We start from the raw sequence: 25,709 nt of genomic DNA, 5'->3' as shown, positions 1-25,709 counted from the left end.
GTTACTGTGAGTGGTCTGTATGAATCAATACTGGCTTTGTCTCCTCTGCCTTTATATATTAAATTCATCCTACTTTCTAACCAGTCCTCTGGTATTTGTTTGGTTTCTATCACCTTATCTATTGCCCTCATAAACGATTCCTTACTTTTAGGTACAAGTAGGTTTATCAGTTGCATTGGTATTCCGTCCGGGCCCACTGATGTCTGGGGGGAAACCTTTTGCTCTGCTTTTTTCCAATCAAGGTTGCTCAAACTTATTTCCCTTTCCGCAGTCTTTTGTGGTGCTGATGTTATCGGTGCAGGTTTCCCTACCACTATTGTCCTAAGCTTCTCACTAATCACTCGATGAATATGCGCCAACGCGTACTCTCCTTCTAAATGTTCCCCCTCCTCATCAATCAGGAATTTTTGATGGTTATCGTTTTTTGAGCTTAGTGATTTTACATGGTTCCAAAACTTCTTGGATGCGCTTTTGTCCTTCTTCCGTATTTCTGCCATCCATTGTTCGCTTTTCTGCTTGATCTTTGCTTGCACCATTTTCTGCACTTCTAGTTTTTTCCCACGGTAGACATCCCACTTCTCCTTCACTACCTCCGATTCCATACCAGTTCTTTTTGCTTCTCTATGTTCTCTCGACGCCTTTCTTCGCTGGTCAATAGCCTCTTTTATTTCCTTATTCCACCAGCTTCTCGGCTTTCTCTTCCCTTTCCATCGGTTTCGTTCCTTTGCTTCCTTCATCTTACCCTTTATGAACGCAATCATTTCGTCGTAATCCCAATTTTTGCCTGGGTATTTATTTATTTCATCTTCCAATCTATCAGCGATGATATTTAACTGCTCATTATTCAAATTATTTCCTCCTATTGTACCTATTTCTGCATTTGTCCGGGTTGCGCCTCCAAAGTGCAAGCTAAACCGCTTGTGGTCGCTTCCTAAGCTGTCTGTTCCATTTTCATCTATCCTCATTTCCCGGAGCCTTCCGTATGCTGTCTCGGATACTAAACTGTAGTCTATGCTGGACTTTCTCAGACTGGGTCTCCGCCATCCCACCGCGCTGTTCAAGCGCGGGGGAACGGTCATCAATGGCTGGAACCCGGGCCGGAGCCCAAAGCACCGTCGCCGGCTTCGCGCTCAGGCGGAGACCCTCGACTCCTCATCGTGGTCGAAGACGTTCCAAGATCGCGGGACGATCTCGGCGAGCATGCCTATAGAAATGATCCTATGAAGCATGATCTTAAAAAATAAAAGCTGTACTCTCCCTCTCTCCCTCTCTGTCTGTCTGTCTGTCTGTCTCTCCCTCTCTGCCTCCCTGTCTCCCTCGCTCTGTCTGTCTGACCGTCTGTCTGTCCCTCTCTCCATCTCTCTCCCTCCCTCCCTCCCTCCCTCCCTCGCCCCATCTCTCTCTCTCTCTCTCTCTCTCTCTCTCTCTCTCTCTCTCTCTCTCTCTCTCTCTCTCTCTCTCTCTCTCTCTCTCTCTCTCTCTCTCTCTCTCTCTCTCTCGACAGGCCACTTTACTGCTACACCGTGTTTGCGTCTCTTTTTTCGCTTTTGTTTCTTCGTCTTATGGCGCGAATTACCTTAGCAAGCCGACTGGCCCGCGTAACAGCTTCCCTGGCATCAGTGTTCTGCGTGGCTGGTTGACACGTGTTCTACTTACGTGCCACCCGTAACATATGCGATAGTTTCTAAAGGAACCACTCGTAAAACTGCGCAGGTGAATACCAGGATGTGTGACGTACGAAGGACTCCATATTTTTTTATAGAGAAGTGGCCCCGCAGAGGATGGAGCGGGGTGTATTCTACCTACCGGCAGTGGAACGAAGTTCGAAGTAGGGATTAGGAGATAAGCGCCGACAAACTGTGCATTCGTGTATGCCACTTCTTGCTATATCATTTTTTTTTTTCCAATTCGCAGAGGGCGTCACGAACTCCAGCATGTAAGGGCCTCCGGCGCTCTACACAAATTAATAGCCTGGTGAAAGGCCCAGTAGCAGGAAGTAAGAGCGGGTGCTCTGACCTCTCTCGGAGATTGCTGAAATGAACTCTTCCTTCCACTCGGAGCACTCCCTTTTCGTCGCGATATGGATCGAATCGTTGCAACTTCAAAAGTTTGTCTATCCCGGAAGCTTCTTCTTGCGTCTTTTGTATCAACTATTCATCAGCCATTTCTTTCTCTCTTTGGAGCGGACAGTGTCGAATACAAAAACAAAAACACTTGAAGTGTCACGAACCGATATTTTGCTTGAGAAGCGGAAAAGAAACCCTCTCCCCCTTTTTTACAGACACTGTCACCGTTGTGAATTTTTTTGAAGACGCCGAAGCGCCGGGGTTCCGAGGCCTAAGCACTCTCGTCAATGATGGGGGTATGAAACTGGTATTTTACAATGGTAATGATATTAGGAGGCAGCTGTCAGTAACCCATCACCTTTTTTTTTTCACCTTCTAATATTTTGAACAGTGAGGAGAGTGGAGGGAGGGGCGCGCGGGGAAAACGGATTCAGTTCGTCAACACAAATGTGCCACGCAACATCAATCGCATTGGTAGCGCAGACCTCATTGTATCAATCGCAATGATCGGTCGTCATTTTTTCGTTTTCCTTTCTCGGGTAACTTCATTCTTTGCAATAGTTCTCTATGCGCGCCCTTGTCACGATGCATAAGCGCCACGCATAGGCGGAAAGATTATCAGAACGATAAGAGCTCTTGGTGACAAAGGAAACTGAGATGTCGATGGTGAGTGCTTTGGTGTCTACGCCGGTTTTTGCCTTACACTGGGTTGTTTATTAACACGTAAAAATATGTTTCCTTTTCTCCCGCTAGACCTCGGGGATAGCGCATGACGCCGAAACCTTGTCGGTATATACCGGTGTCATTCTGTAGAGTTGCCGATTGCAAGAGAGCTTGGGCCCCGAAACGGAAACCATCGGCAAACGTTCAAGCATCGGTCACCACCTGGCAGCAAATATTTTTTAAGCAAGAATTTATACCGCACCAAAATGTGTGTTTCCATTAAAGGGCTTTCCGCAGTTTTTATTACTATGGTGCCTCAACGGCCTCCCTCTTGTTTATGTACGTACTCGCGGGTGCTGAAGTCCGAACACGCGTCACCGATCGGAAGCCTCAATTGACAGGTTCAGGGTGGGCTCGCGATCGCTTTCCTTGGCTCTCTGACACCTCCACGGCGAACATTTCCCCACGGTTATAGTTTTGTTCAGCAAATTGCGGCGCTGCTTGGCCGACAACTTTGTGAATGATTGAATGATTGTATGGTTTAACGCGCCGACGCAACGCAGGCGATGAGGCGCGCCGTAGTGGAGGGCTCCGGATTAATTTTGACCACCTGGGGATCTTTAACGTGCGCCGAAATCTCGCACACACGGGCGTTTTTGCTTTTCGCCTCCATCAGAAAAGCGGCCGCCGCGGCCGGGAATCGAGCCCGCGACCTCGTGCTCAGCAGCGCAACGCCCTAGCCACTGAGCCACCGCGACGGGTCCGACAACTTTGTGATTGTCCCACCCAGTGTCAAGGCAACTGTAACAGCAGCAATGCATTGATTTTTTTTTAACCGAGGACGTGGGGATTGATACAGGCCGCGGATGCTGTTTTTTCTGAATGATCCGAAAAATGAAAACCCCTGTGAGTCGAGATTTTGGTAATTCTTAGCCCTCCACTACGGCGTGCCTCAGAGTTCAGGCGTAGATTCGGGGAGTAAAACATAAAAATTTGAATCAAAACAGTTTTTCAAAGAAAACGTTCGCACAAAAGACACTTGAAAAGGCGTGTTCCACGAAGTGAAGTTCGCGCACCCGGAAATGTTGGCACTGTATAAGTAACCGAAGTAATCGTAAGTTCTACAGTGCCCATGTAAGGTACTATGCATAGGTACAATACTCTTGGAGCACTTCCTCAAACAGAAAACTCTCATTGTTTTGCATACGAAAGGACAAGACAAAACTTTTTGATTGATCGGAATTTGAAGTCATGGGACTTGCATGCAAGTAGAGCCTTTCCGCAGGTACCAGACTACTAATAATAGAGTACATGCTAATGCTCGAGCCAAATGATTTTTTTTTCTTCTTCTCATAACGGAAACAATTTTTGAGGCATGGTGATTTTCAGGCAACGGAGGCTCCACTGACGAAGACCTGTAACAGCACTTTGCGACAAACTTTTAGTGCCCAAAAAGCGTGCCGTGCTGTGTCGTCAGATTAAAAAGACATTTCGTAGAGCGACCTTACCAGTGCCCGTCGCAGTTTTTCGCGAGTTTTGCGTAACGTACAATGGGCTCCTACCATGCACTGTCGTTACGACGCGGTGTGCAGTACCCCATGCCGATGGCTCGAGTCACCACACATATCAATCAACACTGCACAGGCCATGCACACGCAGTCGACTCGAAAGCTCTTCGGCAAGCGGCGGGAAGCGGTGCACGAGATAAACGGCTCCAGATAAGCTGAACGAGTCTCGTGGCCGGGACGCCGGGCGGGAGACACCGCTACTAAAGGATGTCGTCTGTGGCCTGATGTTGCCGAATTTATAAACTGTGGTGGCTTTGTCTCCATCCGTCCCGGACGCTGACACAGAAGGGCGATGAGTCCGGCCTCCACAGTGTTTATCTTTCTGGCTCAAATACGGAGGAAGAAGAGACACGAGTTGGTATGGGAGAGCGTCATTACTGGGGTTGCTTTCAAACCGTTTTCGTTTTCGTCGCAGCTTGGGTCACTTATCACACACACACACACACAAAAAAAACAAAAAAAAAAACCGGCACTTCCTAGTCGCTCTTATCATGGCCAAGTGAACGAAAGTTTTTTGTTTGTTTGTTTATAAGCGTCTTTTTTAATGTTATGAAGTTGTTACTGTTATGTGGTACCCGCCGCGGTGGCTCAGTGGCTATGGCGTTGTGCTGCTGAGAAAGAGAACGTGGGTTCGATTCCGGGCCGCGGCGGCTGCTTTTCTGATGGAGGCGAAAAGCAAAAACGCCCGTGTGTACGAGAATTCGGCGCAGGTAGAGATCCCCAGGTGCCCAAAATTAATCCGGAGCCCTCCACTACGGCACGTTGAACCCTACAATCAATCAATCAATTACTGTTTTGTGGTGACGTAGATTGAACCATGGGCGTAAAGCTATGCGCACAGACTGACTTTTTTTTTTTTTTCCCGATGTGAATATCAGAGCGCGGACACCCTTCTTCATGAGCTCACGAAGGTGCCCGATGATGTAAAATCAAGTCCCGAAACACTACAAATAACAGACCTGAGTATTACCATGGCACATTGGTCGGTTGAATCTCGGGTAGCTTTATTTGATTTATCACAAGCGAAATGGCTTCGAAGATATATCGCGTCGAGATTTCTTGGTATTTTAGTTGCACAGCGGAAGCGTGGGCTGAATAGAAGACGAAATTGGAGTACTTGTTTTGCCTCTTAGAAAAACATCACAGAGCCGAAAACTGGGTTTTAAGAGCACACTGATTCGGTGGCAATATATGTTACGGGCCAGGGGTGGCATTAAGCAATATAATTTTTATTACTTCACAAAAAAAGTTAAAACATTTCCAACAGCAGAATTTTTTCGTGACGAGATGCTTAACTTCCACCAGAAGCCTAAGGGCGAACCGCCGTCAGCCCGACTCGCAATGCAACAAGATATTCGTAAAAACATATGCTATACTACCCACAATGTCCTCGGGCAATCAATTATGATTCTTCCCACGCAAAGGCTTCTCAATCCCATTACCACTACATGCAATTATCTCAGCCTCAATATGGGAATCTGTGAGTAATAAGCGCATTTCCGCCGATAACGTCCCTTATCTTCTAACAACCGTACGATAATAAATAGGCGCGGCAAGCGGCCTATTGTCCGAAATGCCTGTGCTGCTTGCCGAAACGACCACTTTCAACGCGGCTGGCGGCTTCACCTTCTTTTGTAATGCCGAGGTACACCCGAGGGAATGGGGAAATGCCGCATTAAAGTATCGCAAAGGAAGGGTTCCACTCAACTTCTCTTTTACAGCCTATTTTAATATCTTTTTGTTTTCGTCACGAAGAAACGTTCGCTTGCTGTCACGCACCCATCACTTATCGTCAATATTCTGAGACACCCTGTGCTACCTTTCATACCGTTCCTGTTCGGTCCCCGCCCGGGGGGGTGATGATTTTAATTTGTCAGGTGTGAGTCGGCGCAAAGACTGAGCTAAACCCGTACTTCACACTTCACAAAGGTTAATGCTCCCTGACCTGTACGACGCCTTTAACCTCACGCAGGTGGTAACTGAGCCTACGCGCGTCACTCCTTCTTCCTTTGAACGTAGTTCTACTTCGTACTTGCAGTTAACCCGGCAGTGGTTTCGGCTCTTAGGTTTTTGTGCGGATTAAGATATAATTGTGCCAAATCTGCCAAGCACAGAGCACTAATGCCATCAAAGAATAAGAAAAACGCGAAATTTAACAACAGGTATAACACTGAGGTGGTAATTTTCGAAGAGTTTTTTCGCCACTTTTCGCTCGAACAGTAGAAAAAATTGAATCGTATCCAAGCATGGAGGAAAGAAAAGGTATTCTTTCCTCCATGTATGCAAGAATAAAGCACTAGAGCTAACACAAAGACATTTCCATTTGAAAATGATTCCCACCCGCTAACCTTTTCAATACCATTGGATCACGTTCCCGCCACCCCTCAACATAGCTTGCAATTAAAAAATGGGGGGAAGGGCCGGGAGGGAAAAACTAATAAAATGCCCCATTATCACCAAATGGAGGTCGATCGCCTCATTGGAAATTCCCAAGTATGCATAAAAATTTCATATTTTACAGTTTTCTCTTTCTTGTGCCCACGGAAATTTTGGAATATTACCACTCATCTTAAAACAAAGGATCGCGCATCACAACGAAAAACCTCAGTGGAGTTTTAAATAATGAATGCTGTATAGCTTTAAAAGGTATTATTTCGCTCGTTTTCAAGAGACTATTCTTTGGCTAAACCAAGCACCAATGCTTAATAGCCCCCTGAAATCAGCCGTAATCGACCATTATCGGATTTTGTAAAGTAATCGTAAACCTGAAACAATTTTTGTCTGGTATTGATGGGATGACCTACAAATTTTCAATATGTGTGCACCGTGGCGTGTAACCGGTCACTGATTTTAGCCCTTGCTCTTCGACAGTCTCAGAATTATTTTGTGCAGAAAAGTATCGCTCCTGAGCGAAATAACCCAACCGAGTCATTGAACTAACGAGTATATACCCTGCTAACTACACTCAGGCATGTCATTTACTGCAGTCAGCCGGGTTAATTGAACCTGACTACTTCGAAACTAAACGTGAACCTAGCTGAACCTGACTACAAACATTAGCATGTTTTTAGCAAAAAAGTGGCTTTCATGAAATTAACTCTCTTAACACGACGTACTCTGCCATCGACCGTAGTTTCTTTGTGCGTTGGGGCATTTGATGCCTCAGAAAAGTTCGTCACTTCTCTGGAAAGTTGAAACGGAGTAAACGTAAGGTTTATATCAATGTTTTGAATAGATGGAGTGCTTTTTCCATGAACCTCACCGGCATTAATCATTCCAACTTCCGCAGCAGCAGCCACTTATAGCTTTCGCTGGAATTCGCCGTCACGACTTTTATTCAGAAATTATGTGCTCGGCGTCAGAGGTCTTCACCGCCGCGGAGGCTCAGGAGTTTCTTAACTGGGGCCGTGCGTTGGACTCCTTTTCGCGGAAGCTGTTTTTCTCGTGGAGGCAAAAAGAAACACGCGGACGAGAGCCAATTTCTCAAGGAAACGCAGTGCTTCAGTGACGCTCCTGATTGGTTTATGTTTTCTCCGCTGCCAAGCTGTCGAAGTCCGATGTTTGCCTTGCGGTAACATTTTAGTTTCCTAATTAAAACTCTGTTGCGACCGACACAGTTAACTGCTCTTTTGACTTTGCTTTCAGGAATTTAAAGGGACCATGCAACACTTTATTCGACTTTTTTGGAAATCTTAAATGTTTGCAGAACGTAGTCACCCGGCACACCCAGTGCTTAGATTCGGGGGTGGCAAAGCACCTCAGTCAAAAATTACTACTCTATGCCCATCAAATAACAATTGTAAAGTCGCTCAAAATATTTTTCCCGCTTTCCCGGTCTTGACGTTCTTCGGCGGCTCGAATTACGTCATTAAGGCCATGTAGCGGCTGTTGGCCGGTTTTCCTTCAGTTTCAGCAACGAAGGCTTTTCGATAGCAACTGTAAAAAAAAAAAAAAAAAAAGCCACAAAAACGAAGCAGAAATGGAAGGCGTATGGGGTGTGACGAGCGAATCACGCAGTGCCGCTCCGTGCTGGCGATAACTGTAGCTTTCGCAGTGGTTTCAGACGCGAAGGAAAGAGGGAAAGCGCTTATCGAAAGTGTTGCAGGGTCCCTTTAAGAGAAAGAAATGGACTCTCCTTGCGCCGAGAGAAAGTAGCCCCTATGATGAACTGTTGACAGCCTGCAAAATAACGACCATGTGTACGAGGTTTCGTAGCATGGGTAAATAAACTCAGGTGGTACGAATTAATAGTCGTGGCCACTATGGCCGCGTTTTCTAGGCTGCGACATAAGAGAAAAATAAAGGCGGCTTGCTCTTTGCCATCGACCATTGTTTCTTTTTGCATTGAAACATTTTATGCCTCTGCGATGCGCTTGTGTCACAGCCATGAAAACGCGGCCTATGACTTACCACACAACCAAATTAGAACAATTAGGGCTCCCTTATACTCCCTGCTGCGCGGCATAGCAGCAAACGAAAGCTCGCAAGCTGCGCCAGAGTTCTCTGGGACCACGCGGTTGAATGCCCATCGGTAGGCGAAGGTAAGTGCGGAGGAGCCTCCCTTCGCCTTCTTCCCAACGTTTCCGGCTGTCACGCGCTCCTGCGTCTCATCTTCGTCTCGGATTATCGGACGCCACGGAAGGTATACGTTCCGGAGCATGCCATGCAGCTGTGGTCACGTAGCCCTGCGACTGGTGGGAACAACGTTGAAAGGGCGGGCAGTGGTGGGAACACCCCTTTCTCGGGCACACTCACGTGACCACCACTTCGTGGAGTGGTGGTCTCGTGGAATGAGCCGGCACCACTCGATTTTGAGAGGCCTGGGAAAAGAACGATCGACGTCACGCTTGTGGCTACGTTGCGCGTTTCCCATTGGCTTCTGTGTGTTATTCGGAGCGCATGCCTGTTAGTCGAGCCGGTGTTGAGAAATTGATCTACACCTCTCTGTAAAAAGGAAAGAAACAACAAACAAACAAATTCAATGTGTATGTACGAAAGCCGTGTTTGTATTTGCAGCGAGGACATGCAGTGGCGCCCACTACAAGAACACCAGGCATTTTCCCAGTGTCATTGCATTTTCTTCTTCTCTGACACCTAGGGTATCTCCGCTTTGTGTGTACGAAATAGTGTGACCGCATAGATAACGCAAATGGGGCTGAATGCTGCTGCTAAGACGATTCTTGGATTGTAATGGAAGTAGGAAAGTGGAATTGTTTTTCACCAATGCGTCTTTCCACTGTAACATGCGCTGATCTTGTCCTTGAAAAAAATTCGCCTCACAAATGTCAGAACTATAATGTCAGAACTATAAGCCGTTGTTTGAGCGCTGGCTGATTAAAGGATTTCCAGTCGTGATGTTAGTTGAGCGTGGGAATGTTCCATACGTGGGCGTATGCAGGTATGCATGGATGCAGGTATGGGACTAAGCGCCAAGTTCTTCGATATTGGGTGGGTCAATCGTCCACGTGGATATATGTGGTGTGCGTAGCTATGGGCCTGGCGCCGCGAATTTGTACTGTAGACAAATCACAGGACGATCCCGATTCGTTTTCCAAGTTTATGCCGAGCACAAGAAGCAAACGAGGGTCATTGCGCACAAAAACAAGGCGCAAGTGTCTGTAGCAACGAACGCTGCGTAGAGACCACGTCCAAGCTTCGCTAGAACACCGCAACCAGCCGGCGTCAAGAAGCCCATTTAAATTTATGAAACCATGGCTGTTTCCCTCATCTGTCAAGTTAAAACGCTAGCCGCATTATTCGATTACCTGTCCGACATCGGCGTCGCTCATGACTAAATATCGTCACCATGTAAAAAAAAATTACATTCTTTACGCCACCCATTCAAACCCACTGCCTAATTCCATGTTCACACTACCGACACAAAAGCCATATCGTGATCTATGGACGTAAAAAAAGGTGTGTCACGCAGTTCGGTTGGCTGAGACGTGAAATTACGTCATTCTTTAAAGTCATTACTACAGTTGCAGCAACAGTCTGAACCCGGCCTACCCAACTAATTTTGAATAGTAGAGCTGTTTAAGCCGAGCGTTATCCGCCCGTCGCGCCAAAAATCCTCGGGGAGCGATGACGTCACCTCACGTGGCTTAGCAACCCCTGGCGCAGCTGTGCATAGTTTCGCGATCGCTTCGCCAGCATAGGCATGGCTCCGCCGAGCATCACCAGCGCCCGTCAAGCCATGCCCCGTCACTGCGCAACCGGTATAAAGATTCGTGTACAGGGGCGTCGACGAAGGGTGAGGGGCCACCAGCTCTGCTGTTTCTCCAGCCTTGCACCGCTAGTGCAAACTGCGCTTATTGTTTTAAAGCAAAGCTGTACTACTTTCGTCCAGCGGTCTCGCGGCGGATGCGCAGTTTCACCTTTTGACCGGCGACACACCCCTCGAAGCGCATCGCGTGATTCGCTGGACCCGCTTTCGGAGCTGCGCACAAGGCCCCGTTTTCAGCACGAGCGGCGGCGGCCGCCGCTGCTGCCGATCAGCTGATCTTCAGCCGACCACCTCAGCAGCCTCCCACGCATGCGCCGCTGGGTTATCGGGCACGTGACTCGTCTCACGCCCGGCGAAGAGGAACGGCGCGTTCGCCGTGAATGAACGCCGCGTTCGCCGGGCCTCCTCCTGTGAGCGTTGCACGGGACCGAACGGCCTTGAGACGTGGTCGGCAATGCAACTACATCAAATGTTAACCAAACGAAACCGAGACTCAACCAGACTCCAGACTAAGCCAAGCTTTTGTTTTGCATATCCAAGGTTAGCTGAGCTAAGCCGCAGCCATTTTCTTTCCTTCTTTTTTTACCTCCTCCTCTCTTTTGTCTCTCTTCTGCCTCGCCTACTTTAGGGTCTTTATTCTCTCTCTCTCTCTCTCTCTCTCTCTCTCTCTCTCTCTCTCTCTCTCTCTCTAAGGCATTAGCTATACACACAGCCGAGGTTTTTTTACAGCTGAGTTGCTTTAGACTAACTCCTCCGTTTTTTTTTTTGTTTTTGCAAATGTATATTGAGAAAAGCCGCTTTCCTCCTCTTCACTTCGGCACACTCTCTCCCTCCAGCCATCTGTTCACCTCCGGCGCTTCATACTTAAAATGACGAAAGAATGTCTTCCCAGCAATGTATTTGTGCATAGAAGTAAAGCAGACTTTAAAAATATTGGTGTAAGCTTGCTCTTCGTAAGCTGGCTTTCTCGCATTGTCTGTTGCACAGTGAAGCCTACCCATAATGGAAAAACTAGGCCAAGTCCCCGCGAACGCGACGGAAAAAGACCACCGACAACGATCGGGCCGCAGACGCCAAGCGTAATTGCGCGATGCCCGTCGGGGCCTGAATATCGCGAGGCGGAAAACGCAAGGCGTCAGCGCGGCTATAGTGTGCAATCCCGCTGAACGCTTCCCCGGCGCGACGGCGCGGTTTGAGCGGGCGTTTGTGGCGAACCAATAACCGACAAACAGCTGGACCGCTTTACGAACATACTGAATGGTGCAAATACACAACACACAAGAAAGAAGACACGTAAAGGCGCTACAGGCGCCTAATGTAGCTGGTCCGCTGCTCATCCACCTTCACAGAGTGCAATTGCACTGAATTTTTTTTTGTCACTAGCTCGGAAAACCTTTCATACAAACAAAAGTGAAATCCGGCCTGGTTGGCTGGTAGTTTGCGCAAAAACAATGACAGTTGTCTTTAGCGAAAGTCGTCTAGTGCATCATATGCAAAAATGAATCACATGATTCCGCAATCAAGAGCAAGTAAGCGAGCCTGCCGGCATTTGTAGTATGGCGCGCGGAACTTTTATTAGTTCCTGGTCAATCCGGAACGTGGTTGTATGTGCGTACGAACGTGTGGCAGCTACAGCGCCTAATGTAGCCATTACAAGGTTGGGATTCTTAGACCTAAATTAGTTTCAAATATTTAGGAGCTCGGGCTCTCGGCGTCTCTTGTCGTCGTCGTCGTCGTTTGTCGTCGCCGTAGTCACGGTGCTAAAACACCGGGACACTCATTTTCCAACGCCTCGCGCTAGAACGTAGCGCGTACTAAAAGAGCACACCGGGACACTTGTTTTCAGCGCCTAGCGCTAAAACGATACTTGCTTCAAGCAAAGATGTACACCTATACCCCCAACGGTTTCATTTCCGTGGGCAAAAACGCCAAGGTGCCAAGAATACGCTTATGCTTCGCTCCTCCCCAGCTTGTTTCAAGTTAGTGGAGATGGCCCGTGATTTTTTACTGTTGAAATAACAGACAACGATGCACATTTAGGGGAGTTTAAATAACTTTTTTTTGCGACAGATTGCCCTACGGCATGTATTCAGTCTTGAAAGATAACAAAAGTTTTGAGCTAGGCGTCTGCGTGTACACCGAAAAAAAAGGGCTCACTAGAACAGTGTGGTATAACAAGGCCACACACTAAGCTTGCACTCTTTTTGACCGAAAAGGGTGTAAGGATCTTGTCCCAAGGCGAACACCCTTAAAAGGTGTTTTGGCAAAAAAATGGTGTAAGGATAAAAAATGGGTGTTCGTGTGAACACCCTAAATATGGTGTAGGTTGCTCAACACCCTAAAAATAAGGATGTTGGCAGCGGAGCTACACGTGACAGTGTGGATGGGCCGAGATCGCAGCATGACATACAGACACATTCAACACGCACAAGCCACACTTGACCATCAAACGAATTGAGAAAGAAAACCAACGGGATGCATGGGGACAGCGAGTACATAAAAATACATCTGCTCTTCTTGCTTTTATAGCCAGCAGAGGAAAATCCTCCGATAGGAAAGCCAGATATTTTAGCGATAATTTTGGAATTATACATTTTTATGTGAGCATATACAAATCAGCATGCGGATTTGCAAAAACGTTTTAATCATGAGGTAGTCATTATGTTCAGTAAGTCATATAATTTAATTAAATACCAAACAAATATTCCACGCCATCTCAACACCCTTCAAGAAGGGGGTTCATTAAGCCAACACCCTTTTTCCGAAAAAGGTGTAAAGCTACAAATTAGGGCGTTCGAAACTAAGAAAAAGGGTGTAAGAAAAAAAATTCCCTCGCACTTCCCCGAGGGGGAGAGTGTGTAAGTGCGAATGCACGGTTGTTGATTGCGCGATTACGGTGGATATCGTGATCTTAATGAGAAAAGACCGCCAACAGGGAAAAAGTCTGTAAAGAGACCTCTAACGTTGGAGGTATTTCATACCCGTTTACACGGGGGACAGAACATTTTCTACAAGCGAAGTATGTTTTTTACCTCCCGATGTTTCACACAATATAAATTGGCATAATTTATTACAAGTGAAGCTGCTTAAGTATGAACTATAGGTTCGGTGGCGTTGGCAATGAAGGCAGAGACAAAGAACTGCGCTCCCTGTAAAGGGTGCACCACCGCAGATAAGGTATTATAACAGTGAAGCGAGCTTTCGAGCCCATTCGAGTGTTAGCACAAGGGGCGCATACGTATGCGCCCCTTGTGCTGGAACCGCCTTATAAAATCCGGTTTAACTTGGCCTCACCCCTCAGCGCTTATCCAAGCTTAGCAAGAACATCGCAAAGCCTAGCAGACGTAGCAAAACTTAGCAACACCGGAAGAAATTAGGTCGACCCCCAGCTCTGCTGTTTTTTTTTTTTTTTTGCAACTGAACACCTATTTCACCCCGTTTCAACACCCTACAGAAGCCAAGCGTGTTGCAGTCGGTCAACACCCTTTTGGCAACACAACTATAGACTTTTTAATCTTAAATGTTCAAAGTGATATTTCACGTGCCAAAGCTAAACTTCGGGCATGGGGCACACCGTATATGGAAACGAGCGATCATTGCAGACGAACATTTTTTTTTGCTTTTGAACATTTCTTACGAGTGAAGAGGGTATAAGGGGTTTCCTTGTTTTTTACAGTGCAATTATACATGCATGCATGACCTTATTCAATAAACAGCTGAACACGTTTTCCACACCCTTTCAACACCCTAAGAAAAACGAAGGGTGTTCAAGTTGATCAAGACGCTTTTTTTTTTCAAACAAAAAGAGTGTAGAGCTAGAAAAAGCGTGTTGAGATTCAAGAAAAAAGGGTGTATGGGCTCACAACACCGTTTTTCCACTTATGCTACACCCTTTTTCGCCAAAAAGGCTGTAAAAATAGTGCCCATGGTTTTCAATCGCTTTTAGTGGCTACCGCGCCACGTTTTCAATGATTAAGACAAGTTTTGCGTAACAACGCTGCAGCTAATCTGCGTTCTACAAAGGGTTGCATGCCGCTTCCACGAAAATAATAATGCTTGACATCCGACGATAGAATCCGGTCTATTTGGGCGGGACAGGAACAATTGGCTATAGCTCACCGTAATTGCTGCGAGCTTCAGGTTTTGCGCGCCCTATCCACACGCGCACAGCTACTGCGTGGGGAGAGGCGCGATTCATAGCTCATAAATTAGGCGGATACCCGCCACGGGGTTCTCACGTGGCGACAGCCCCATCACTCCTTTCCGGCCTTCGGGTTCAGGGAAGACGACGGTGTTTGCTTGTCCTTGCGGCTCTTTGCTTACGGGGCTGCTCTTAATTGGTTTAACCCAGATACGTGCGCAATGGCTTATTCGCGTTCGTGCAAGGGTTAACTGGTAATACAAACCTCCGCGGCCTGACCCTGGCGACGCACTAATTCATACGCGCGTGCGGGAACGGTTCTTCGGCTGTGAACGCGAGCATGCTGCAACCTCATTGTAGCCAACGGCATATATCGGTGGGCGTGTGTGTATTTGTTGGGCAGTCGTGACTTCGGCTGGTCTTTGTTTTGGTAGCTGTTTTTCGCATGACGAACGGGCCGAATTATAGGATGCCTATCAGTCATGAGCACTCTAAATGTGTGAAATGTTCCCGATATCACTACAGCTTCGATTGAACAGAGGACCAGCAGGTGCTGCCTAAAGTAACGTCTGAAGCTGCAGCTTTATGCCCTCAAAATACGCACACTCAAATAGAGTATGTATGTATGTATGTATGTATGTATGTATGTATGCGTATGTATGTATGTATGTATGTGTATGTATGTATGTATGTATGTATGTATGTATGTATGTATGTATGTATGTATGTATGTATGTATGTATGTATGTATGTATGTATGTATGTATGTATGTATGTATGTATGTATGTATAAATAAGAGTTGGCAGTCAAGAAAACCTCGGAAAGCAAAGGGGAGGATGTGGTAGGTCATTGAAACAGATAAAGAATTTGGAAAGACAGAAAGAAAGTGGAGAAAAAATGCCCGCCAGGTGGGATCCGAACCCACGACCTCCAGAAAACCGTATGTATGTATGTATGTATGTATGTATGTATGTATGTATGTATGTATGTATGTATGTATGTATGTATGTATGCATGCATGTAGGTATGTATGTATGTATGTATGTATGTATGTATGTATGTATGTATGTATGTATGTATGTATGTATGTATGTATGTATGTATGTATGCATGTACGTACGTGTCTGTATATCTGTGTGCGTACGTGTGTGCGATATGCCTGTACTATTGCAGTACTGGCATAGAAGGCATGTTTCAAAACTATTGTTTTAAAGATATCCCGAAACAAGTGCGTAGCTCGTTTTGCCATGGTGAGTATAGGTTGGTAAGTTACCCCGTTTATAGCAGACAGGGAAGCGAGGGCTCACCGTCAGTCAGAGCTCATTTGTACGAACTGATCGCCCGGCACAATTGTTCCTCGCTGCTTTCCTTCACCGGCAGCAAAAGCCAGCCGCCGTCAGCCTTGCCCCGCTTATAGGGAGAGGGCGGGCAGCAGAGCCCCTGCTGCACCATGGCGCCGAAAAAAAACTCGCGGATGATTTTCGCGCTGCTAGTTTGGCAGCCAGCTGTTTCGTCCGAATGCTCAAAATAGTAAACTTGCGACTTCCGCGGCTTGATCGAGGGCACAAAACTGCGCAGCCCACGTACTCATGGCAGTCTCGGTCGTTTCCCAACAGCCTTCTTTGCTGCTTAAGGAGCCATGAAGAGAAAATACAACCTCGTTTAATTTGAAAGAACTAGGATCCAGTATCTCACTCAGCTCCATTACAGCCACAAAAGATGTTTCTTAACGAAAAAAAGCAAGAAGTATTTAAAAGCTTTCAAATTTTGCGCCATAGTGACGTGTTATGAGCAAGAATGACGTCATACGGGCCAACAATAAAACATAATTTTCAGTGCGTTAACAGCATGTTAGCATTCAAGTGATGCGGTCAAATGGAACTAAAGGCCTCTTTACAGATGTCCAGTCATGTGTCGTCGCGACAGGCCAGTTAGGCGGCCGCCAATCGCACGAACAAGGTTTCGTGACGTCATAGAAAAGTTACGGGAAATTGGCTAGGGGGTCGCGACTGCTCCACACGTTTTCTTTAATATCTCCGTTATTTGATCGAAGGTTGCGATAATATTGGTATCATTGTTATCGGGACTAAGCAGTCTTTCTAATAAACCCAACTTGTATGTTGTCTTCATGGCTCCTTTACGTTGGAAAGGAGCTGTCTTTTGGAGCAAGGCATTCACGCTCATACTCCCGGCGGCCTAAATTTTCCTTTCTTAGGTGACACCTCCGTGGAGTTACATGTAGTTCGTTGCTGGATAAATCCAGCGCCCGATGACGCCATTGCAATACCCTACACAGTTTCCTATAGACCGGCGTGTTTGGTCATTATGGCATCGTACGTGCTTGCCCTCTCTTTGGAGTGTACCTTTCTGGCTGTCAGGATCTCCTTCCATTTCATGCACCAATGAGACGTTCGACAAAGAGCGCAAGCGTATAAACATCGTGGAGGGGGTTAAAGTCAGCGTACAGTGTTCTTCGGTGACCACAAGACGGCACCTGTAGCGTTTCCATGAAAGCACCATTTGTGGTGCATTTAGGTGGCTGGGTATTATTATGCGCTCGGACGTGAACATATGGCCACGAAGCCTGCCTTCGGTTTAGTTTATTTATGTGTTTTGCTTCCAGCGTGTGGCCGCGCCCGGCGGTGTCATCTGGGTTCGAAGCGAAGGGCGTGTTACTTTTCGTTTCTTTTGTATGCCGTCCAGGCTAAATTATTTGAAAGGGACAGTGTATCGCCCTATCCGCACTAGGGCAGAATGTTCTATTGTCATCACCAGTATTCTGGACCCAATTCGGCTCTTCCAGAATGAATCATGCGGATAGATAAATGCGCCAGGCAAACGCCGCGCGTCCGATTCGCAGGCACTCACCTGCACACGTCACTTCGTTGACTGCTCCTTCGCCGCTTGTGTATTCTCTGAGTGCTCAGCATAGCACAAGTTGGCTTCATAGACTTTATTTCTGGAAGAAACCTGCGTCGTCCTTGGCTGGGCACAGGTGCTGGGTACAGGTACAGGGTACAGGGTACAGGGTGCAGAGTACAGGGTACAGGGTACAGGTGCTGGGCACATCCCTCTTCAAGTTGCCAACCAAGCCCAACCCGTGTCAACCGTCGACGGCGAGGCCTTACACCCGAGTTTGGACTAGTATACCGGAGAAAGTGAAGAATGAAGACGCCGCGACCAGCCCCATGGTCAACAAAGCCACTTCCCCCGTCGTTCTGCAGCATCCCTGGGAGCAGCCATCGTTATGGGGATTCCCTGGAAGACGCGGAAGAGTGGCTGGAGCAGCGCGTCCGGAGTTTCAACAGGTGGGACGGCAAAGAAACTTTCCCGCATGTGTTCTTTTATTTAGAAGATGCAGATCGAGCTTGGTTCGAGAGGTACGATAGCTCCGTGACCGACTTCCACTGTCGTGCGAAGCGAACGAGCCGCACTTTTGCTGGAAACGCGCCCGCAACATCCCAACGGAGGGGTCGTGATCTTTGTTGAGGAAATGAAGAAATTATTTTACCGTGCGGACCCAGAAATAACTGAAGAAAAGAAACTAAGGATTCTGGTGCGCGGGGTAAGCAAGAGCTCTTCGCTTGCCTTGTCCGCTACCCTCGTAAGACAGTGGCCGAATTCGCGTCTGAGGCAGCCGCGACGGAGAAGACGCTTGAAATTTGAACGAGGCAGTACGACCGACCAGTCAATGCGTTGGTTTCGGAGGCGATCGGTACCGGGCTATTAGCTCCGATACACTACGCGAGACCACACATGCAGTGGTAAGGGAGGAGATGCGGAAACTTTTCCCAACGACGCCACAACCTCAAGTCGCTTCCATGACTGACGTTATCCGGGAAGAAGTGCAAAAAGCACTATGACGCTGGAAGCACATCGAGAACCCCACGCCATGACCTACGCGGTACGCCGAAGCCATTCGCCATCCCGGCCCTACTGCCGTTCGTCGCCAGGAGGTCCCGCCGCACCGCCGTACCGCCGTCCAACCTCGCCCGCCCGACCCCCAGCGGTGCAGAACCACACTCCCTGGAAGACCGACGTATGGCGAATACCTGATCGTCGTTCACTCTGCTACCACTACGGCCAAGCCGGCCACATCTGCAGACGCTGCCCATACAAGCGAATCGGTTTGCAAGGATTCTCGGTGGACTCACCGCGTCCCTTCGCTGGCCAGCGTCACTGGGCCGACGGAGATCGTCGAATACCTGTCTCACACCAGCCCAGGTCCCGCGCGTTTTAACTGATCGCCGTCTCCCTACCCATACGGATCACCCAACCGCCGCAGCATCGCTGACTTTAAGCGTGAAAGGTCCGCCAGCCCACGTAGGGGAAACTAAAAGCAACAGCTTCAGGAGGTGAAGTTGCACTACGGCAAAAAAAACGGAAACCCTCCATGCAATGACGCAACGAAGCAGGGAAGAACGCCATTCACGACGCGCTCACAGCTCGACACCCCGATCAACCCTGACAGGACCGCCGACCACGACAACAGCCACACGGGGCGACGCAAACCCGACGTGGCCAAACCCACCGTTAAGCAGACTACGACTACGACGACGTGTAACGACCGACCGTCAACACGTGCAAGCCGTGATACCACGCTCCGACGCTCCTGAAACTCTCACACCGGTTAAAAAAAGTCGGGGGAAAACATGACGTTCCTGTGGTATTTACGGCACCATTAAAATTTTGTGGGTTGTGCAAGGCTGTCGAGGCAAAAACAGAAAGCGGTGCATCCAAGACAACGCGTAAGGTCCGACACATGCGAAAATTTGTCAGTTTTGTCTAGGGTGTTGTTTATAAGATCCCCTTGGATTGCGGTCGTTATTACATCGGCCAAACGGGCCGATGTATCAATGAAAGGCTGAAAGAGCATAGATATATGCGTGCCAGCAGGTAACTGTCGCAGGGAACTTGGCCGTGCCCTGTGCGAGGGGCAAATGCGAAGCCCTGTTCGGCAAAACAACTGTTTTGTTAAGATCGAAAGATACACTCCGACGGGAGATTTCCGAAGCATTTTCAATATTGTCCGGGTGCGGGGGAGAATGTGTCAGTTCCCCTTCTATTACACTCACAAGCGTGAGATGAAATTTTTGGAACAATCATTGTTAATGCAGCACGTGCCACCGGAGAGGTTTTTCAGACCTGTTAATCGCCTCTTCCCCTTTCCGTCCTTTCGCATCTCGTTTTTTTTTTTTTTTTCATAATATTTTCTTTGCTTTTCTGGCCACTTCCCTTTCAATAAACATTTGTCAGTGCGCACTCCTTACGTGGAGTGTGTGAGTAATTTTTTTAGTCCGCCAGCGCAATTCTGCGAACAATGCAGACACTGTATCTAGTGATCATGCCAATCGTCAAAGTGATTGAGAGAGAGCCTTTATAGGACGCGGACAAAATAGAAAAACGAATATAAAACCAAGTCAGGCCCAACGACGTCCAGGACAAAAGACGCCAAGTTTCCGCGAAAGTAAACTCCCTTTGATCGCAATGAGCCGGCACCTGCGAGCAGAAGAGAGAAAGTTATCCGGATGCCGGGCCACTTGTATGAATGCGCGGATAACGACTTTCCGGCATGGTCCCGTCGGTGCAGTGGCCGGATGGCAGCTACCAATTAAAGAGCGCGCGCCTCGGGAGCACTCTTCTCCGGCCAAGTGGAAGCGACGCGCGGACGGAAGAGGGAGGAGGAGGAGGAGGAGGAGGAGGAGGAGGAGGGGGGCCCGGAGGGGGTGTGCTCCTATTGTCTGCGCGTAATTGAGTTGGGGAACGGGGTCAACGGAATCGGCTGCCTTCTGCCGGTGGTCCGGCCGAGGCGGCGGCAGGGGCCGTAAGAGCGCAACCACAATTATCGGCCCCTTTCGTGCGCGAATCAATCGCGGCGACGGTGCCGCACTACCGGTCGGCCGCCTCTGGCGGGCTGCAGCGATGGCGAGTTCCTCCCGCCAGCGCCCACGAAGCTGGCCGCCCCGAAAGACCCCTGCCCAACGGTGCGGCGTGGCCGTATTTAGAAGCCGGTAACCCGGATTTCTGCAGATATGACACTGCGAGAGCGGGAGGGCAGGCGAATGACCTTGCCGATCGTCGTTTACAGCGCTTCCGGGATGAGGCGCCGACTGCGCGCTGCGCGCGGCCCCTCGTCGTCCGCTGCGCCAGCTCGGCCACCGGCCCCGTCACGCACGAAGCGCAAACACAAAGTCTCCCTCCTTCACACGTGCAGAGGCGTCCGCACACGACACCGTATATGTTTGTCTCAGCCAATGTGCCTGAGGGGGTCAGCCACGGGCGCCGCCGCGAGTTTCACGTTCGGCCTCTTCTCGGGACGTGCCGGCTGTGCGAGTACTGAGACGGCTCTCCGTGTTTCTTGGCTGGTATATACGCGCAGCTAATCCTTCGGTGACCCCTACTGCACGCTTCTCATTTCGCAGGGACAGGAATTTGTACTGTATTAGTCGAAATTTTTATATGCGAACAACATATGCCACCGCAACAACCCCGTCCCACGTCACGAGAAATCGATCGATTGATTATGAGGTTTAACGCGCCGTCGCGAGGAGCGCCGTAGTGAAGGGCTCCGGATTAATTTTGACCACGTGTGGATCTTTAACGTGCGCCGAAATCTCGAACACACGGGTGTTTTCGCCTCCATCAGAAAAGCGGCCGCCGCGGCCGGCAATCGAACCCGCATCCTTGGGCTCAGCAGCAAAACGCCTTGCCACTGAGCCACCGCGGCGGGTCCGTCCCCAGAAATCCGTGACAGGCAAAAAGCGCGACGCGTGGCTCCGTTGGGCGATGCCTCGCGGGCGATCCACTAGATGGCGCAAGCTGGCCTAAGGCGCGTAGTATTGCTTACGTCTACACCGTCAGGCGAGACAGCAAAGCGTGATTGGAGGCGCGGGTGCACTGCCGACAAAGTTCGAGAGCATTGCACCGAAACGTGCGTAGCGACCGGCTGCAGCGAAACAAAGTTGACCCGCCCAGCCCTCGTTGTATGCAACGCGAAGAGCAGAGCGAGCTGCAGCGAGGCAACGTGGCACCCCCATGCAAGGTGCAGACAAGCTGCGTACACAACACCGCGGCTTAGCGAGCAAAACTGCAGGGCAACCAGGAGCCACGACAGCGAGAAGCAGCGGAGAGGTGGCAGTGGAGGTATAGCGAGACGCAGCGCTAAACGCTACGCTCAGCGATCTGTAATAATACGCATCTCCGCAGCATAAGAATTGCTTTATTTATTGCGTAACGTCATGTATTCCAACCTCCTACGTATTCTTGCGGCAGGCCGTGAGGGTCTGCTGGAAAATCTGGACACCGGATGCACGAAAATATCGACCCTTAGGGTGAGTGGGTAATGGAGTTAATTCAGTAGAGCCGCTCTATCTAAACTCAATGAATGAATGAATGAATTTATTGTCAAGAAAAAGGAAAGGAAAGACCACCAGCAGGCGTAAATTGTCACACCTAGGGGTGGACACCGGAACGCCTGCTTGTGTGGGAGTTGGGGCAGAGGATGACAGATTCATAGAGAGGAGATACAGATGATAGAGGTGAGATATTTACAATTCCGTTTCGGGTGGAGGGTGAGGGCTACGACCATGCTTGGGATAAACGGCTGCAACTTGCATCTTAGTAACATGTAACATCTTAGTAGCATCTTAGTAACATCTTAGTAGCTTACATCTTAGTAGCACGCGCACTGAATTACCGAGCACGAATAGGCGATCACGTAATAGCTCATTAGGTTATGTACCGTAGGAGTACTTCAAGCGGTAGATTTGAAACGCGATCGAAAAACCGCTTCACCACTGAGGTGACAGCGTCAAGTTAGTGCATAACGTTCGCGCTTACGTAGTTATGAAGGGTGTCGCGAGACTTTTTAATTATTATTACTGTTGTTGTCTAATTACAGTAGACTCTCGATAAACGGAACTTCAAGGGACCGAAAAATTTAGTTCCGTTTAACAGGAGTTCCGTTTACTGAGAAAGATGTGCAAATGTGCAAATTTATGTGCGTACACACTCTTAATGACGTTTCATGGAACTCTTAAGCACTAGAAGGTGAATGTAGCTGATAGTTTTTCAGAAAGCAAGAAAACTACAAGAGGCTTAGGCACAGCATTCACAAAGTTGATTTGGCTACAATGAGTCGCTGTGCACCACAAAATGCATCAATTATTTTTGTTTGAGTCCTTGCAGCTGCATCTTTACGGAGGCTAGAGGCTTCAACTTCGCCATTGCTTACGAGCCACCGAATTTAGAAGACGGCAACGTGGTAATGAAGCGCGAATAGCAGCCCCACGATGGCATGAACTAGGCGGCAGGAGCGGAGCCCTGTAACCTCGGCGTCTTGAATCGAGACCGAACGACTGGAACAAGAACTGCGATTTTGTATTCGTTGCGCTAACACGACTGACTACTAACGAGACGAGGTTTACGAGGCCAACGAGGCTAAAAAAGAAACACGGAGGAAGAAAAAACAAAAACAAAAACAGCCGGAACCGTAAAAAGCTGATTCTCATGCCATTGGGTATCACAAGAAGTTCCAATTCTGGTTCCGTTTACACGGGGACGCGGAAATTTTCGTTCCGATTACCGGGAGTTTTTTTACGTTATCTGCATACAAAACCAACCAACTTACCGGCAACTGTTCCGTCGGTAATTCCGTTTAAGCGATTTCCGTTTATCGAGATTCTACTGTATTATAATTTATGTACAATTGGTAAACGACAGGTGCACAATAAGTTGTTTGTAGGTTAGCTCCAAACTCCGCTCACCCGGAAACCAAATAAAGGAAGGCCGACCATACAATGTATCCCATTTTTGTCAGCGCCCTGCTGGTAGCGGCTAGATCAGGTATGGTTAGTGGGACGATCCTCTGTGCAGTTAACCAACGAGCCCGCTGCAGCTTGACTGACGGCCGCGTTTGGGCCCATGACGAGCGTGCGGTACTCTCCATCCTTCCACGTTTGCGCTCAGGCGGAAAAGGTTCTCGGTGGTGGGTAACCGAAATAGGACATCCTCTTCGCCAGGGGGAAGCGTGTCAGCGAGAGTCCTCACTGGTGTTCCGCCTCTTCCTTTCATCGCGCTGTCCTCCGCATCAGCCCGCCTAACCTTTCGCAAAAAAATGCGTAAACTAGCTGCCGAGGAAGGAAATCGCCGCCTAACCAGCCTGGCGCACGTGTAAGGCGGGGAAGCGTTCGTCTCCTCTCGTTCGCACCGGAGACCAGCCTGTCAGGCACCACAGAAACGAGGTCGTCCATTCCGAGTAGATCAACGGGGTGCTGCTTTTATAAACACGCAGTGCCGAGCAAAGGCTGCAGCACGTATACGTTTTTGGTTCACGATTGGCATCGTTGATTGTGCTCAACATTTCAACCCATCGTTCAGCCATACTGTGGCACTACCACGAGGACGAGTGGGGCAGCTACTCCAAATTCGTTTCCAGTCTCACGCGATGTCCCCGCCTACAGTTAACCGGCATCTAGAATCGCATAGTTGTATTATATGTATCACGAGAGACAAAACTGAGCAACACGTACAATTTAGGACGAGCTATCGCTGAGTGTGTCTAGTTCAGCTGTTAGCTTATTTGCGCCATAACACTAAACCACCCCTCTTCTTTTCCTCTGTTCCCTGTTCGCAATTCTCGCCTCAGCTTTACGGTCTCTGAATGAGCACACTACCCCCCCCCCCTCTTCTACCCCCCTTCCTCTAAAAAAAGGGTTATCATTCCAACCGCCTTTCCTTTATGAATAGACGTGGCTTTTTATCCTTTGCACATGCCACCGGACCAGAGCATCACCACTCTCGGAACGAGCTGTCTAGTATACGGTTAGTACACGCATCCAGTCCTTCTCCTCTTCCAGAAATCTTTCACTGTGTGAATGAGTTCGGCGAGCTGTGGTTGGGCTACTGAGCCACACTCAAAGGGGGTAGCCTACGCAAACGTCACCAAGCAAGACCCGCGTAAATGGTTTTAGGGGCGAAGCTCCTAAAGCCATGGGTCTGTCCATCCTTTGTGTCTCGTGGTACGTGACCACCGCATGCTTTCGGAGATGTCGCAAAGTGGGCCGCGTTGCACGCGCAAGAACCGGCTGCAACCGGCAGCGCAAACTCGGCACCGGGAGCGCGAGCTTGTCTGTGTTCGCCAACGGAGGCACGAGCGCACGTGCACTGCGAGGGGGAGATCACGCAAGAGATCACGCCACGAACGCAGGCAGTCGTTCTCGGAGATCGAACGAGACGCAAGGACCTTTGCTCGTTTCCTCTCGTCTTGTTCGGGCACAAGTTCGCCCTAAATAAAAGTTCTTTCTTTACCGTTGTGTCCCATCCTACGTGACAAATTGTGGTGGAGGTGCGGAGTAGTCCTCGATGGCGCGGGGTCTATCACCAGGTCTGGGCCTGGGAGCATTGACTCTGAAAATAAAATTTGATTTGTACAATGTACGCACACAGTCTTACGTCTTTCTTAATGATGTAATGGGCGAACTTTCACGGGAGAGTTACGGTTACCGATGATCTCCCCCTCTCGAGCTTCGCCCCACTTATCATCATTCATTCCGTGCATTAGGCGTGATTTTTTTTTATTCTAGTTTTTTTCTCGTGTATTGCAATAAATCGTTATAACAAGTCGGTTTATACATCCCGCCACAACTAAGTTCTGCCTGGTTCAAGCCCACAGGCACGGGAGTAAAGCGTTATATCAGCCGCGTTGAATGCGTGCAGCAATTGTTGAGCTTTTTAGGTTAAAGACGTTATGAATCAAAACCTCCCTCGTGCGACGGCCGTCAAGTGAGCTGTAATTTAGTTCCTTTTCAGGGCTTCTTTCTTTGCTCAGGGTCCGACTGAGCCTGTTTTTCTTCGGAACGTCAATTTCTGCTTGCCCGACAGCCGCTCTCTGCACGGCCACGAGTTGAAAGCGGTGGGTATAGCCGGCCACAGGAGGTGCGGGCCTTACTCAATCTCCCTCGGTTGCGAAAGAGCGGGTGGTGGCAGTCGTCGGTCTGCTGAGAGGGCCATTTTGGAGGAAAGAGAAAAGGGCGCGACGCAAACA

At 48.8% G+C, this 25,709-nt stretch overlaps 1 protein-coding gene and 1 non-coding gene across 3 annotated transcripts in view; both read right to left on the bottom strand.

The window, feature by feature from the left end:
* The window catches only part of LOC144155958 (uncharacterized), a 53,139-nt gene extending 48,692 nt beyond the window's left edge, over positions 1-4,447 (bottom strand). The window contains exon 1 of one of the 2 annotated variants that reach the window (XM_077687687.1): positions 4,292-4,447. The gene's annotated coding sequence lies outside the window, so the exon portion shown is untranslated. Of the gene's footprint in view, positions 1-4,237 lie in introns of both variants that reach the window. The other variant, XM_077687688.1, reaches the window with a different exon arrangement.
* On the bottom strand, positions 1,020-1,235 carry LOC144156398 (small nucleolar RNA U3). The gene has a single exon (XR_013319774.1). It is a non-coding gene; the product is annotated as a small nucleolar RNA U3 (small nucleolar RNA).
* Positions 4,448-25,709: the final 21,262 nt, after the last annotated feature.

This window comes from Haemaphysalis longicornis, unplaced genomic scaffold (genome assembly GCF_048455015.1).
Source record: "Haemaphysalis longicornis isolate Haplotype H1 unplaced genomic scaffold, Haemaphysalis longicornis Haplotype H1 scaffold_1, whole genome shotgun sequence".
NCBI classification, from domain to species: Eukaryota; Metazoa; Arthropoda; class Arachnida; order Ixodida; family Ixodidae; genus Haemaphysalis; species Haemaphysalis longicornis.
This window is presented reverse-complemented; position numbering and strand designations above follow the sequence as displayed.